This window comes from Sinocyclocheilus anshuiensis, unplaced genomic scaffold (assembly GCF_001515605.1).
Source record: "Sinocyclocheilus anshuiensis isolate Anshui unplaced genomic scaffold, SAMN03320099.WGS_v1.1 scaffold318, whole genome shotgun sequence".
In the NCBI taxonomy this organism is placed as follows: domain Eukaryota; kingdom Metazoa; phylum Chordata; class Actinopteri; order Cypriniformes; family Cyprinidae; genus Sinocyclocheilus; species Sinocyclocheilus anshuiensis.
This window is the reverse complement of record NW_015547653.1, coordinates 320,845-336,650: the sequence shown is the minus strand read 5'-3', so window position 1 is coordinate 336,650 and position 15,806 is coordinate 320,845. Positions and strand designations below refer to the sequence as shown.

The 15,806-nt window shown below is 37.4% G+C and overlaps 2 protein-coding genes across 2 annotated transcripts in view; both read left to right on the top strand.

Moving 5' to 3' along the window:
- The window catches only part of LOC107702055 (telomerase Cajal body protein 1-like), a 35,189-nt gene extending 30,835 nt beyond the window's left edge, over positions 1-4,354 (top strand). Inside the window, exons 12-13 of the mRNA XM_016504238.1 lie at positions 2,606-2,623; positions 4,343-4,354. The gene's annotated coding sequence lies outside the window, so the exon portion shown is untranslated. The remainder of the gene's footprint in view (positions 1-2,605; positions 2,624-4,342) is intronic.
- Positions 1-15,806, top strand: part of efnb3b (ephrin-B3b) — a 79,759-nt gene that overhangs the window by 3,810 nt on the left and 60,143 nt on the right. The gene's annotated exons all lie outside the window — the stretch shown is intronic.

The window sequence follows — 15,806 nt, the reverse complement described above, 5'->3', positions numbered from 1 at the left end:
CATCATATGACCCCTTTAATCACTTATTATTGTGCCACATGGTAGCTTGAACACTGTAATGTAAAGTCTGGTTTCTTTCCTACAACCCACATACACAAACACAGCGTCGCCATATTCATATTTAAATTGAAAATATGTGCAGTGTAAATTTGGCTGCTCGCGCAGACACGCACTTAAAGACATCTGCACCCTGTGGTTTTGCTCCAGGCTACAGGAGTCTGCACAGTTCGCTCTAAAAGTAGCTGTGCGCAGGTTACATTGTTGGCAGTGCTGTATATTTAATAGGGATCAGTGAACCTCTGCTCCTCAGTGCTTTGAAGATGAGGTCCTGCATCTGTTGAATGTTTTATTCACCCGTTCAATCCCATCACTCTCTCCGTCACTACTACTACTCCATCTCAGCCTCTCACGATGGCTCTGCCACTCTCCTCCCTGTGTGAAATTAGAAACATGTGTAGCCTTCAGAGGAATGAAGAAGGAGTTGAGAAGTGATGGGAGGAAAGAGGGATCAGCAGACGAGGGAGGAACAGCGGGGCGCATCCTTAAATATACAGAAATCAATATCTTCTAAGCCATGAATGTCAGTTTGAGTTAGGCTTAAGAAAATGCAAGTCCAGCACAAAGATGCCTTGAAATTGTCTGCTTAGGGTAAAAAATCTATAAAGAAAAAATTGTGTTTGTTTATAGACACTGCAGTTTAATGTAATTACGGAATGTATATTTAATTAAGGGGGCGTACATGAAAAATGGTTTCTTGAGACTGAAAAGGCATGAAGCAGGAGGGCTTTTTTTTAGTAAACAGTAATGGTGTTTCTCAGTGAGCCAGCTTGTCTGGGAAGTGTCCTTCACCTTCTGACATTCACACCCCCTGATACATTGTATACACACAAGAAAGACAAAGTGTGTTTGTGTGTCCTTGGTACCCGGCTCTTTCTGGATGAGCAAACACATCTCTGACTGATGTTCTGAGGGGTCAGTTAGGGCTGTGTAATTCTTACAATTGACTATGTTAAGATGTGAATTGGGTAATTTGATCCCAAACGGTTACTAACGGTTCAGAAGGTTTCCGTGCTCTTCTGTCTAAATCACTGTGCGTTTTGGTAATTGCGTTTCAGAGATTCAGATCCAGCTCAAACCTGTGGGGGGTTTTCCGATAATGAATTCAGACGAGCGAATGTGGGTAACTGTAAGGATTTGTGTGTTATCATAAATGTCACAGGGTCTGTGTGTGTACGCGTGATGGGCCTTTTGTATCAGCGCTCATTCTCAAAGAAATATGTTAGCCCCACTGGATTTTTAATAATTAATTTATCGCAGGCTAATTGGGCTTGGATAAAAGCGCTAGTTAACTGATCTCAGACTTAAGATGAGGCAAAGTACGAGGGAAATTTGGGAGGGAGGTCGTTGGGAGAAGGGATTAGAATAGAGACACTCTCAATAGGTCACTGACATATATGGTTGTGTGCAGAAAGTCCTAATTTGTAAGTCGCCTTGCATAAACATCTGCTAAATGAATGTAAATGTAGAAACAAACATAGAAAGTTTTTTCTTTTTTGACACGCTCGCGAATGGATTAGAGGATTGAATCCGTGTTAATTTGCTAAACGGAGTAGATCCATTTAAGCTTCCTGACTGGATTCACCTCTTTTGGTCAAGGGAAATTTGGTTATATTTCCGAGAGTTTAAATGCTGGTGTGCTGCTGAAAGTTAGTGTAGTGTATGAGTATGTGCTTGTGTGGGCTTATGGGTTTACTTATCTATGTTTTGAGGGAGCAATTGTTCCCAGATGTTAAATAAATGTGTATTTATACACACTCACACACAATGTTTTTGAAAGAAGTCACTTATGCTCAACAAGGCATGCATTTATTTGATCAAAATCTCAGTAATATTATAAAATATTACTATATATATCAGGAATCTTTGATGATTAGAAAGTAATCATTTTAAGAGTTTTAGGGTTGATTTTTGGTTAGTCATTGTAAAAAAAACACAAATATTTATATAACGATGTTTTCTCCTCTTTTAGATAACTAAGTAAACAAGTGCGTGTATGTGTATATTAGATAAAGGGTGTATAGCATGAATGTGTGTGAAATAGGATTTTTGAGCTCTTATATAGCGTCTGCTCAGTACCCTGGCCTGCAGTGAGAAATAGGGACAATTGTGAGTGTTTGTGTGTGTGGTGCTGGGTCTGCTGGAGGCTTTACGAGCTCTCAGCAACAGGAGCTGTGAAAATGGCTCTCAGCTGATGTGGCAGAATAACTGCAGCCTGCCTGCAGACCAGACACCCGCACGCACAAGGCTATATAATGGGGAAACAAAGGCGCCTTCCCTGCGGAGACAGCCAGAAGTGTGTTCAGGGGCTGTGTGATGCAAATATAAGGAACACATGTTCACACAAACACACTTCTGTGTGCCGAAATACATCCAGACATTTGTGGGGTGTTAATTTAAACTATTTAGAAATAATTGAAAGGACGTAGATCGTCACACACACCGTTTCATTGTTGAACTCATGCTGACGGGCGGGGAACAGTGTGTTGCCGAGAGTGGGCCCCCAGGGGACCCGGGCCTCCTAAACCCCTGCAGCATGGTGCGAGAGTGTGTGTGTGTGTGTGTGGTCTCGCTCTGAACATCTCTCATCACCCTGTGTTTGTTTGAATCTGTGTATTTGTGTGTGCAGGTATGTGATGACAGTTCGCGGAAACTGGGCCTCCTCACTTAAGCCATAATATTCGAACACAGACCGAATATGAAACAGGGAATCAGTTCAGCTCATTCTCCGCTGTCTTCCTTGTGTTTTTCCTTTTCTTTTTTTTTTCTTTTAACAGTAATAAAGCTGATCAGGGTCTGCACCCACCTGCTGCTACAGATGTTAAGACCTTCACTTCTGTTGTCACTCTCTTTCTTTCTTGGCTAATTCCATTCACAGGTTTAAAGGGTCACATGAGCATTGGGCAGGAGGCTTTCCGTCTGTGTATTTGTGTGTGTGTGTGTGTGTGTGTGATTTGGTTAGTTCTCACACAGACCGCCTTTACTAATCAGGATCATCTTCTCCTGCTGCCGTAAGGTCCAGCCTGGGTCAAAGACACACATACATACACGTACCATCAGGTCTGGATTTGGCTAATGAGACAGGGAAGTTCTCTTTCTTGCTTTTTGCCTTCTTTCTTGCTTTCTAGCTTTCCTTCTTTGTTTCTTGTTGAGTTTTGATATGATATACTGTTTTCAGTTAGTAGAATGTTTTTGCTAGTGTTTTTCATTGAGATTCAGTAAGATTTTTTAAAAGCAGTTAACAGGAATCACAGGAATAAATGACATTTTAAATATAGATTCAAATAGAAAACAGTTACAGTTTTTAAATTGGAAAAACAATTCACAATATTACTTTTTATTGTCTTTTTGATCAAATAAATGCAGCCTTGGTGACCCCAAAATTACGACCCCAATATTTTTAATAGTATAGTATACATTTGAAAGAGGGATACAAGCCATATTTACAGACCAAAATGGGCATTTTTGACTCTTTTGGCCTTTACGCAACACTCTAGCAACTACATAGCAACACCCTGGCAACCACCGACCACACCGTAGCATCATTAGAAGCTTTTTCTTGTTGTTCTCTTCTGGCTTCCTCTTTCCCCAGAGTTGATTAGATTAATTGTAAACTTAATTAGCCCGAGGAAAACCGCCATGTTACTATAGATTAGCCCATGTCACCTGGGCCCACTTTTATTGACTTTCACTGCTTCTCTGTCTGCCTTGATCTGGAATCGGCTCTGATATGGAAAACAAAGGAAAGGCAAGTTTTACATGGCTGATTCCAGATCTAAAGGTCCGAGGGCTAAAATCTGTGTGAGATAGCACCATTTACTCTATACTGCAGCTTTGAAGTGTTTCTCTAGTGGTCAAAATCATAGGCGGTCAATATTAATCAGAGGATACAGGCGGTTTGAAGTCAGTTTGGCCATCTGTACACTGTGATTACTGTCTGTCTGTTCTGGGGTCGGTCTCGGGGTTTGTAATGGGGTCAGTGTCACTGCTCGGGCCGAAGGTGACTGATCTCGGAGCTGTAAATGAGAGCGGCAGACAGACATATGGAGCCAGACTTCATTTGCATCGTCGTCTCTACAGTTAAGAACACACAAAGTCAGAAGACAGGAGAGGAACAGCAGTTTTCAACGGAAACTGGGACATCTGCAGATGTATTCAAAGCGTGCACAATGTGCAAACCTTTCCTGTCCTCCATGACGTCTGACTGTGCTGTTGTAGTGATAAGTGTTGTCTGATTTTGACTGAGGCCCTATGATTTGTGTCAATGCCTGTGCTAAAAATACAGTGTGTGTGTGTGTATTAGGACCTCTAAAGCCTCTCTCTTTATGAAATCCTTCTGACCAGTTGAGATAAATTGAAATATATCAGGAACAAATATGGGTTTGTAGGGAGGGCCAAGGGTATATGTATACATACTACCGTTCAAAAGTTTATTTTTTTTTTTTAACTTTTATTCAGCAAGAATGCATTAAACTGGTCGAAGTAAAATAATTTTATATCATTACAAAGGTTACCTTCAAAATTACCATCAAAGAATCCTGAAAAAGTATTAAATTGCAATTCATCATTGATAATAATAAAAAATGTTTCTTGAGCGCTAAATCAGCATATTAGAATGATTTCTGAAGGATCATGTGACACTGAAGACTGGAGTAATGATGCTGAAAATTCAGCTTTACCATCACAGGAATAAATTACATTTTAAAATATATTAAAATAAAAAACAGTTATTTTAAAATGGAATAATATTTCAAAATATTGCTGCTTTTACTTTATCAAATAAATTCAGCTTTGGTGACCATAAGAGACTTATTTGAATAACATTAAAAAATCTTTCAGACCCCGAAACTTTTGAACGGTGTATATATATTGCTTGTTTTTTATTTTATAAATGTAAATAGAACAACATTTTCAAAAATAGCACAAATGTGCCCCCCCCTTCACTCCTCTCGAGTAATCAGTTGATTTGTCTGTGAGTGCTTGAGTAGACAAAATGACCAAAATGCCCTTGCGTGTGTGTTTGTGTGACAGTTTGTAATTGTCAGTTAGGGGGCCTGGGGTTTGACGTGACCTACTTACAGAGTGTGATAGATGGTCAATGGATCATGACCCTGAAGGCTTCCTGCCTCACACACACACACACAGTCTTCCCTTATAGAAAACAGAACGCAGCACTCACACTTGGTGACAGCGCTAGGGCCGCCCGCGTTCCAGCCTAACGAGAACGCATGGCCCTCCCACGGCTCCTCTGCACACTTCAGCTTGAAGAATCCGTCATGTTAGGAAACATAAACCAGTCCCACCAGCAGTGCTGTTTCCTGCCATTGTCATTGATTGCTTTTTACATGGACAAAACAAATGATAGAGACTATAATTACTACCGTCAACAGTTGTAATCAGTGCTGAATCAGTTCCCTTAAAGGAATTATTCAACCAAAAATAAACATTCTGTCATCAATTACTCACCATCATGCCGCTCAAAAACCCTTATGAGACGTACTTTCTTCTTGGAACACCCAAGGAGTATATTACAGAATTTCAAGAAGTGTTTCAAGGGATGCATGATATATCGGTACCAGTACAAGTTATCAGCTAATATTATAATTTATTTGTATTGATTGATATTGAATATATTTACTAGATTTTAAAATGTTTCGTTTTAGTTTTGAGTGTTTTTTGTTTGTTTGTTTTTCCTAATTGTTATATTTAATTATTTTATTATTTGTAATATAGTAATGTTATGCAATTTTTAATATTTAATTTTCAGCTTCTAACCAGAATTTTAATATTGGTGCATTCCAATTCTTTTTCATGATAAGCTTTGAGGCTGTTGTATGGCACATTAAATGCATATGTTTATATGAGCCCGGTCTCATGAAAATGTGTATAAATAGTACGCCAAATAAAAACGAAAACTCGTGGTATTGATATGCAAAAATGGACTTTGGTGTGCATATGATACGTATGTGTTTGGCGTGCGTATAATACGCAGTTTTCGCGTGCATATGATACGAAATTTGTTGGCGTGCATATGATACGCAGTTTTCGCGTACATATGATACGCATCTACCCCACAACCCTAAACCTACCCATCGCATAGCATATACATGCCAAAGCCAATTTTTGCTTATCAATACCACGAGTTTTCGTTTTTATTTGGCGTACTATTTATACGCACTTTCATGAGATCGGGTTGGTTTATATTAGATATATTCACTAGAATTTTAAATGATTTATTTCAGTTTTTATTGTTTTATTTGTAATATTTCATGTTTGATTTTATAATTGTTCTGTTGAATAATTTTCTGATTTTTATAAATTATGCTGTTATTTTTTACATTTATTTTTCGGCTTATTATTATCAGCCAGAATTTTAATCTTGGTGCATTCCTACTCTTTTTCATAATGAGCTTTGATGCTGTTGTTTGGCAATACCCCAAAAATGAGTCCATACAACTTACACAATATAAAAAGTTAAACAATATCTTTGAACCTTGAAAAATGTAAGTCCTGATTTGCTGAAAATGTTCTGTTTTAGCTCTCAAATCGAATTCACTAAACATCTCATTATGGCACTTAAAGGGGTCATATGATGTTGCTAAAAAGAACATTATTTTGTGTATTTGGTGTAATGAAATGTTTATGCGGTTTAAAGTAAAAAAAACACATTATTTTCCACATACTGTACATTATTGTTTCTCCTCTACATGCTAGATTTAAATTGAATGAGAGCGTATCTGAGTTTTAAGAATTGCACTGGATGGAAAGATTTTTTTGAGTGAACTTCCTTTAAAGTTCAAACGTATGCATCCCTTAAGCTTTCATTAAATGACTATAATATCAGATGACACCGCCATTGTTTTTGGGTTTCTCGGCATAGTTCACAGCAGTGTTCCTCAACTGTAAGAGAAGTGTCAAGTATTTGTATGTGTTTGTAGACACTGGCAGTACTGCAGGCAGGGTGGCGGGGGCGGCAGGGCGACCCTGTATTCATGAGCTGGGCGGCAGCTCCAGTTTGGCTCCTGGGGCTGATGCCATGTTTTAATATCGCTTCAGTATTTCAGCTGCATTTCCTAGAATTCAGCCCAGCCTTGAGATGCACTTCTGAGTGCAGTCGCCAATGAATTTCACCTCTTTTTTTCTCTCTCGTACTCTTTTTTTTTTTTTTTTTCTGTTTCTTTCCTTTCTGCAGAAAAGCTTTAACATGTATGTCTGTTTAAAAAATGTTATAGCTCAGAGCGCTGGATCACATCCAACTTCGGGGTTAAATTTCCTAGGAGGCCAGACTCCCTCTCTCCCTCCTTCAGTAGCGTATCGTTCGCTTTCTGGAGTCTCTCCTCCTCTGCCCCCTCTCCCTCTCCTCCCCTCAGAACAAAAGAGGTCTCCACTGCTCTTCGCTGAAAGACCTCAAACACACACACACACACAAACACACTCCTGCTAAAACACTGAATCATTTGCCAAAAATTATGCCTCACTCGATGAATCCCCCTTGCTTTCCACCTTCCCCTCATTCTTTCATTCTCTCTTTCTATTAGTTTTCCTGTCTCTTAATCCAGTCGCTCTCTCATGTTACACGTGTGTGTGTGTGCTGGGTTTAAATAGTTGCTTGTGTTTCTCCTTGTGTTTCTGCTTGTGTCTTTTTGAAGTGGGTGGTTTGACGGGTTTGTGCCAGTCCGAACACCTCAAACGCCCTCTCACACACACAGTTATTCTTGTGAATGCTCTTGATTTTTAAAGTCACAGGACACGTCAGAAAGTTCTATGTCTTGTGCTCTTTGAATGTTTCTATGGTAAATATTTTAGCAAATTTGATTACGCTGTCAGTCAAAGTCCTTTAAAAGCAAGTTGGCCAACTCAGCAGGCATCAAAACACTGTTTCAAGATTGCAAAACACAATATATCAGAACCATATTGATTATCAGCCAATATTAGACGCTTAATTTAAAGTTAATCTTTAAAAACATTATATGACTATAAACACTAATGATACTATTTAGTGTAATGTTTAGCAAATTCTTTATTTTTAATACCCTACTTTATAATTTTGTGATGCCCAAGTTTTGTTTTGTGATTTTTTTTTTCACCCAAAATATCTGGGCCTCTCTTACGTGGCAAACAAAATTATTTTAAAATGTTATTTTTTATTTTGTTTTAGAGTTGAGTTGAGATTTTTTTTTTCCACCCAAAATGTATGGGAAAAAAACATTTTATTAGATTTTATTTGTTTTGTTTTGTATTTCCACAATCAGAACAGAAAAAAATGAAAACCTCCACAGATTGTGTCTGAGTTTTTGAGTAAATTAGTTGCATTTGTGAGTGACCGTGTGACTCACACCTTCTCTGTTCTGTACCGCTGGACAACAAGAAAATCAATCCCCCTTTGCCTTTCCTTTACCCCGTCCTTATGCACTTTTCTTTGTTTCTCTTTCTCTTGGCATTTTTCCTCCTCTTTTTCAGTAGTGCGTTTTCCCTGCATCTCTCTCTCTCTGTTGGAGTCCGGCTATAGTATAACTCCAAAGCCATGGGAGGGAGAACAGATGGAGAGGTTTTCTTTCTGTCCGTCCATCTAAAGAAAGGGGGGTTAAAAATGCCAGGCGGAAGGGTGTGGGGGTTTGTGGGGTGGCGGAGACAAAGACTCCCCTAGCTTTTTACTGCGCAGAAGTGATGGAGCTTTGTGTGTGTAGAGTTGTGTATATAGTGTGTTTGGGTAGAATCCATGGTGAATAGTTGGATTTTTTTTTTAGTTGGACATATTTATAAGATAAATGAAGGTCATTTTTGACAGGTTCATGTGTTTTCAGCATGTTTGTGTCTAAATTCATGAGATCTGTAGTATCACAAGTATCCGAATGTTTGAATACTAGGAAGTGACAACAATTTTCAATCATGAAAATGAAGTAATTGCGTTTTTTAAAGAAGAAAATGTTTCGTTTTTAATTCTGTGATTGGATATGCTAGCTTTCTGAGAGGTATCATGTGTCTGATTGGTTAGTCAGGACAGCAAATGTAAACAAAGACCATATATTGTGATTTAATGCACACAAATATGCAATCAGTGACTTTTTTTTTTTTTTTTTGCGTTCATTGGAAATTTTAGCATGGGTGGCCCCATCCAACATGATGCCACACACACATATCTACATACATGCTTTCAAACACTCACTTAGTATGAGCGGTACAGTGCGTCTTGTTTCATATAGTGCAACACACACTATCTTTGCCTGGCATTCCAGAGTTTTCATTTGTGCATGTATTCCTACTCACCTGGTTCATGTTAGTCTCTCTCTCTCTCTTTCCATGAATAAGTGCCCAGATCTGGGCTGAATGGAGTTTGATAGGCATCGTCAGGCAGCAGCATTCCCTGTATCTGTCTCTCGCACTCAGTAGGAGCCGGGATATTGAGTTTCGCTTGGGTTCGGAAGTGAAATGGGGTGCAGATGAAACTGGTCTGTCCTCACCCTGCGCACTCCCCCTCTCTCTCCCTCTGCCTCCCTCACATCTCAGGCCACAGGGTGCTGCCGTCTCTCTTCTGAGAGAAATATCACATCATGAAGGAAAACAGCTGCACTCTCTCCCAGTCCCTGCAGTATAGATAATTTATTTATTCTTCACATCGGAATTGCAGCACAGACAGGAACAGATAAGATCAGGTTCATGAAGTCCTCCTGTAAGATCATGAAATGTGACCCTGGACCACAAAATTTAAGTCTTAAGTGTCAATTTTTCGAAATGGAGATTTATACATAATCTGAAAGCTGAATAAATAAGCTTTCCACTGATGTATGGTTTGTTAGGATTGGACAATATTTGGCCGAGATAAAACTATTTGAAACACTGGAAACTGAGGGTGCAAAAAAAATCTAAATATTGAGAAAATCGCCTTTAAAGTTGTCCAAATGAAGTCCTTAGCAATGCATATTACTAATCAAAAATGAAGTTTTGATATATTTACGGTAGGAAATTTACTAAATATCTTCAAGGAACATGATCTTTACTTAATATCCTAATGATATTTTGCATAAAAGAAAAATTTATAATTTTGACCCATGCAATGTATTTTTGGCTATTGCTACAAATATACCCCAGCGACTTAAGACTTAAGACAGTGACTTTTGTGGTCCAGGGTCACAAATGTGATCGTTCGGGGTGTAACTATTTTTGTGAAGTGTTGAATTTGTTTTTTTCTTTTTTGCTATTTTGGTGTCTTGAATTTTAAAACTAAATCCATTTAGATTTTGTGGCAGTATTGGAAAGTATTATTTATTTAATGCAAATCAAAATGAGGCTGTGAGAGATAAAATTACACTGAGTTACTGTGTTGTAATGTCTTAAAGGAACAGTTCACCCCAAATTTTTTACTTTTTAAAAAGATTTTCTCAGGTAAAGTTGCTCGTTTCCATTTAGTGAAAGTAAATGGTTACCAAAAAAAAAAAAAGAAGTCCATGTGCTCTGCATTTCAAGTCTTCTCAAAACCACATGATGGTTTTGTCTGGGGGGAAAAAAAAGAAAATAGTGTTCAAATCTAATTCAAAAGTCATTCATCTTTGGGTGAACTGTAGATTTAAGATCCTGTGTGATGTCTAATTTTCACAATTGAATTGTTTCATAGTTTTTGTTGTTAGTCTTTTTTTTTGTCAATGGAAACTATTTTCTGTCTCATTGAATAAGAGAAAGACATGCATCAACTTTAGCCTTAAGTTTTGATGCAAATCCTAGCTAAGTATACTTAATATGATAGTGTACACCTAATTTCACCTTGCTTGACACATGATCACTAGAAATTTTCTTCCTTTTTTCAGCGTCTGCACCATAAAATGCGATAACATATCTTTTTGTACTCATTTAAATGAGACTTGTGGGTTTTTAGACACCTATTAAGGTCTATAAATCAACTTAAAAGTTGCCAGATATCGCTGTTAAAGTTGTATCTTGTCAAAATTCTCTTAAAATGTATTTTTTTCTGTTGAGTCACGACACGGTTTGACAGCTAGCTAAACTGAGCGAATCTGTCTTTAAAAGCAAACATAATTATGTCAGCATGCTGAAAGGACAGGGGTGGGAAGAGAAGGGGGTGTTTTGATTTATCTGTCCATATTAAGGCGACATTTGCAAACCAAAAGCATACACAAAACCGAGCAAGTCGCTCAATGGACGTGTGAAAGTGAGTGGGAAAACAAGAGCCAACGGCCTGTACCACTTGACCCTGTCTTAGGGGTGTATGAGCGATGAGTGGATAATCCCCCTACACTCACACCCCTCTGAGACCCCCTCCAGGGCCGCCCCAGTGTAGTGCACTCGGCTGTCAATCACGCCACAAAGCTGTCTGTTAGGGGATTAGGACCCTGTCTTTCTTCCTCTAGACTTCTCTCTTTCTCTATTTCTGCTCTTGTGTGTCTCTATCTCATTCACTTATTCCCTTCATTGGCAGCTGTCTTTAAATCCGGTTCATTTTCTGCTTCCACACATCCTCTCATTCTTTAACTGTCGCTCTCTTTTTCTCATTCGTTTCCTCACCTCTTGGCTGTAATCTTCTCGCCGTACCTGCTTTTCCTCTCTCAAGCTGCTTTCTCTAACAATTCTTCATGTCTGTCCGCTCTATCTCTCCATCCCATTTGTCCCTCTTCCCTCGTTTCTGCGGGAGAGATGGAGGGGTGTCTGGCAAGGATGCTGCCACTCAGTTGTGCCAGGAGCCGCAGTGACAGACACACACGTGGACTGCAAAAAGGGATGCCAAGCATCAACCTGAACTCGTCCAGACCAACACCACCCACAGGAAAGAAAAATCACGAATGTGATCTCTTTAATAGCTCAATTGTGTCTCCTAGATCAGTGGTTCTCAAACTTTTTGACTCGAAGGCCCCTGTTGTCCAACATAATATTCAAAGGGTTCCCAAAATTAGCTATTTCTGCTGACAAAGCTGTTTAAAAAAAAATAGCCAGATTCATTTTGTGACTACAGAAGTTTACTTTACATCTTGAGTTTATGTTTTTTAGCATCTCAATTCAGAGAAAAATATTTTAATATAATAATAATAATTTATTCATTCAAATCCACAAAATGGGAGTATTGATATTAAATTAATCTTGATTCATGTTATGACTTTAGAAATTTCAAAAACTGAATGTTCTTCAATTAAAAACGAGTTATTGAGCTGAACGTTTAAATTATTTTATTATTTTTAATGATTATTTTTATTGTATTATAAGAAATTTCAGTTTAGATCTTGATTTACAGCTGCACTCAGATCCTCCAAGAAACTAAAACCCACACCAAATCAAAAGTCATATATTTAAATTTGAATGCAAACATTTCTCATCAAATTCAAACCGGATTATCTTAGCTGTTTGCATTAACTTTAGTGCTCTATATCGGATCTCTTCAAACAACAACAAAGTAAACAAAGCAATTTTAAGAGAAGCATCTGATAAAGTTACCTGAATAAGACGACTGAGAACTTATTTGATCCAGAGGTTTTTAACCTGGCGTTTTCAAAAAAGAGCATTTTTCATATTTGGGTGTCTGTGGAATCAGAAAGTTTGTGAAGCCCTGTCTTGAGCTATGAAAGAGCAACATCTCAGCAATAACATTGCCCTTCATGTGGCCACACACACACACACACACACGCAGGGCTCATGTTTTAATGCTGTAGAAAAGACTGAAAGAGATTTTAACTTCTTTTCCTCCTGTCCTTCACCTTTCTGTCTTTCTAATATCGGTAATGTGAATGTCTGGGGTTCATTCCTAGAGGTTAACATGATAACCAGCTAAAATACCAGGAATAATCGCTGGCTTTAATCCCTCATGATTGGAGCTCAGAGAGAGATAGAGACCATGTTCCTGTTATTGCAAAAACAGGGAGCGTGTGAGTGTGTGTGAGAGAGAGAGAGGAAGTGTTGGGTGATTTAACGTGGTTGTCTGTAACGTTATCTCTGTCTTTAATTCATCTTCTGAATGATCTGGTGTAATTAGATTAGGTTTTTATTCTTTTCCCCTCTGCTAGAGATTGATGCTCTGATTAAACCCACAGTCATAAGTGAGAGTTAGGCATGCTTGCTCTCTCTCTCTCTCTCTCTCTCTCTCTCTCTCTGTCGTTTAAATAAGCAAGGCTGTAAGTTCAACAGTGTCAAGAAACACACTGCAAGACACCTATGTTTCTCTACCTTACTCATAACCTGATGTTAAATTGATCCACACTCATATGTATCTAGCTGAATCTTCTCTGCCTGTCTCTTCTCAGATTTCAGTGGGTAGCTGAGGTGATTGTGATATACTAATCTAAAAGTATTTTACAGTTCATTTAATTTGTGTGTTTAATATACATGCAGTTCTTACGAATTTATATTATTTGAGAGACATGCAATACATACATGTAATATTATATATATATAATTAACTCTCTTAACAAAACAGAACTCTGGTAACTCTTTTTAATTTGTATAGTTTTTGTACTTAAAAAAAAAATTGTGTGTGTGTATAATTATTATTAGAATCCTTTGTATTTATACATATCAGGATTACTATTATTAAATAAATCTAAAACCATAAAAATTACTTAAAAAAATTACTTGAAATAAACATTACCTGAAATAAAATAGAAAAAAAAAACTTTCAGCTAGTTACCAACATTTTCCATTTCCACTTAAAGTTGAAGTGCTAAAATAACTAACTAAACTAAAAACTCAGTTTTAGAAACTATATAGACATAATAAAAAATACAAAAACATAATAAAATTACTGAAACATCAGCAAAAATTTAAATGAAAACAGAAAATATAAATAAAAAATAAAATGTAGAAAAATATGAACAAAAAATATTATAGTATATCAGTAATACTAACATTACATCGGTACATATACAATTTCTAACCAAAAATGTTTGGAAAAAAATGGAATCAACTATTTAGATGTTTACATTAATAAACATTTTATATGTGTGTGTGTAGAAAAAGGGAGAAAAGGGAACATATAGGAGTCTAGAGCAGATGGATATGCTTGCGTTATTACTTGTCTCCTCTGGAGAATGGCAGCTTCCTTTAAGCTCAGCTCACTGCTGTTCCATAATGTAGCACAATCAGACAAAAGCCAATAAAGGAACGGGGGAGAGCGGAGGAGAGAGATAATCCATCCTGCCGTAAGCTGCGTCATTAACCGTTTCATAGTGCCATGTCATGGCGAGCTGCCGGCTGCGTCTTTGTGTCAAATCATCACTCTTTCTCTCTCTTATTCTCCCTCTCAAGGCCGGATTGTGGTGGGTTTTTTTTTTGGTGGCGGTGAAAATGTTGTGTGACTCTGGGAGTGTCATTGTCACGTGTATCATAATGTCTTGGTGACTTGAGGTAACTTTTTCCTCAGGGTTTTACATGTAAATAAATGCATTTTGAAGAGTAATATACGACAAATAAGGTATCTAGTTATATCAGCAGCCTGAAAACTGTTTTATTCATAATAAATATGAATGTCACATGACCAGCTGAATACTATTCACTTTATCTTGGTTTTGTGGAATAGATTAATCATTTGTGACAAATATGGCTGCCCAAAAAATGATTTCTGCATTTGCATTAGCATAATTTAGTGATTAGGTGTTCAAGACTGTCATATCCACTAGCAAAACTGGAGTAAAAAATTACACTGTAAAAATAATTTTTCAAAGTTGTAAATATAACAAAGATTCTTGGAGTGTTTTACAAGAAAATACTATTTCAGTCTTTTCTACATCAAAATTTCATGTTTCATTCAATGCGTTACTTTTTGTGAAATTTACTAGCAAATTCATTTCATCATCAGTTTTTTTAGTTTAGCCCCGAAACATACTCTTCATAATTACGCAAGCTTAATTTCACGCATTTTTTTATTGTAAGTGGTTATTAGTGTAATTGTCTTAATTCATGTTCAGTTTCTCCTTCAGGTCAACTACTAAATTGTTCACAATAAGACCAACAACATGCATTAAGAAAGTACATCACATCTACTGTATGCTGCAAATGAGTGATGTAACACGACAAAACTGGATCGCTCCTGTTATAATCTTCACACATATGTAGTTTGGCTTCATTGATTATAAAGGAAGTGATCTACTTTTGTCACGCCGTTCGCTTGTGGCATAGACACGATTCAGGGATATTACAGGATATTGCGTGAGTGTTAGTGCATGTGTGCTTGGCTCCTGTCATTGGCAGAATGTTGCTGTGTCTGGCACAGAGAGAAGAGGATAAGAGGAGACCATCAGAGATGGGATTAGGAAGAATTATACACAAACACACACACATAAATTGAGCCTGCCACACACAAACCTCCTAAAATTTACAATCACAGACTCGGTTCTGATTGATTTTCATACTACATAAAAAGGTGACAGGTGACATTTACGTAAATAGGACTAATTTAAATAAAGATAATAGGCCGTTTCTGATTTTTGATTAGTTTCGATTTTGATACATTTGGGTATATTTCAGTTCATTATAATGTTATTGTTTATATATATATATATATATATATATATATATATATAGGCTATAGAACTGGGCGATAAAACGGTATCGATATTTATCGAGGGTACACCGTCTTCGATAACGATATAACAAATGTTCGATATAGTGCAGGACATAGTCACGTGCTATGAGTGACGCAGACAGCACACACAAACAAAAACAAATGCTGAATTGAGTGCTGTGCCTGCCTGTGATGAGGAGATTGTGAATAAAGAATGAATATTAGTCTAATTTAAAATAAACATTTGCATTTA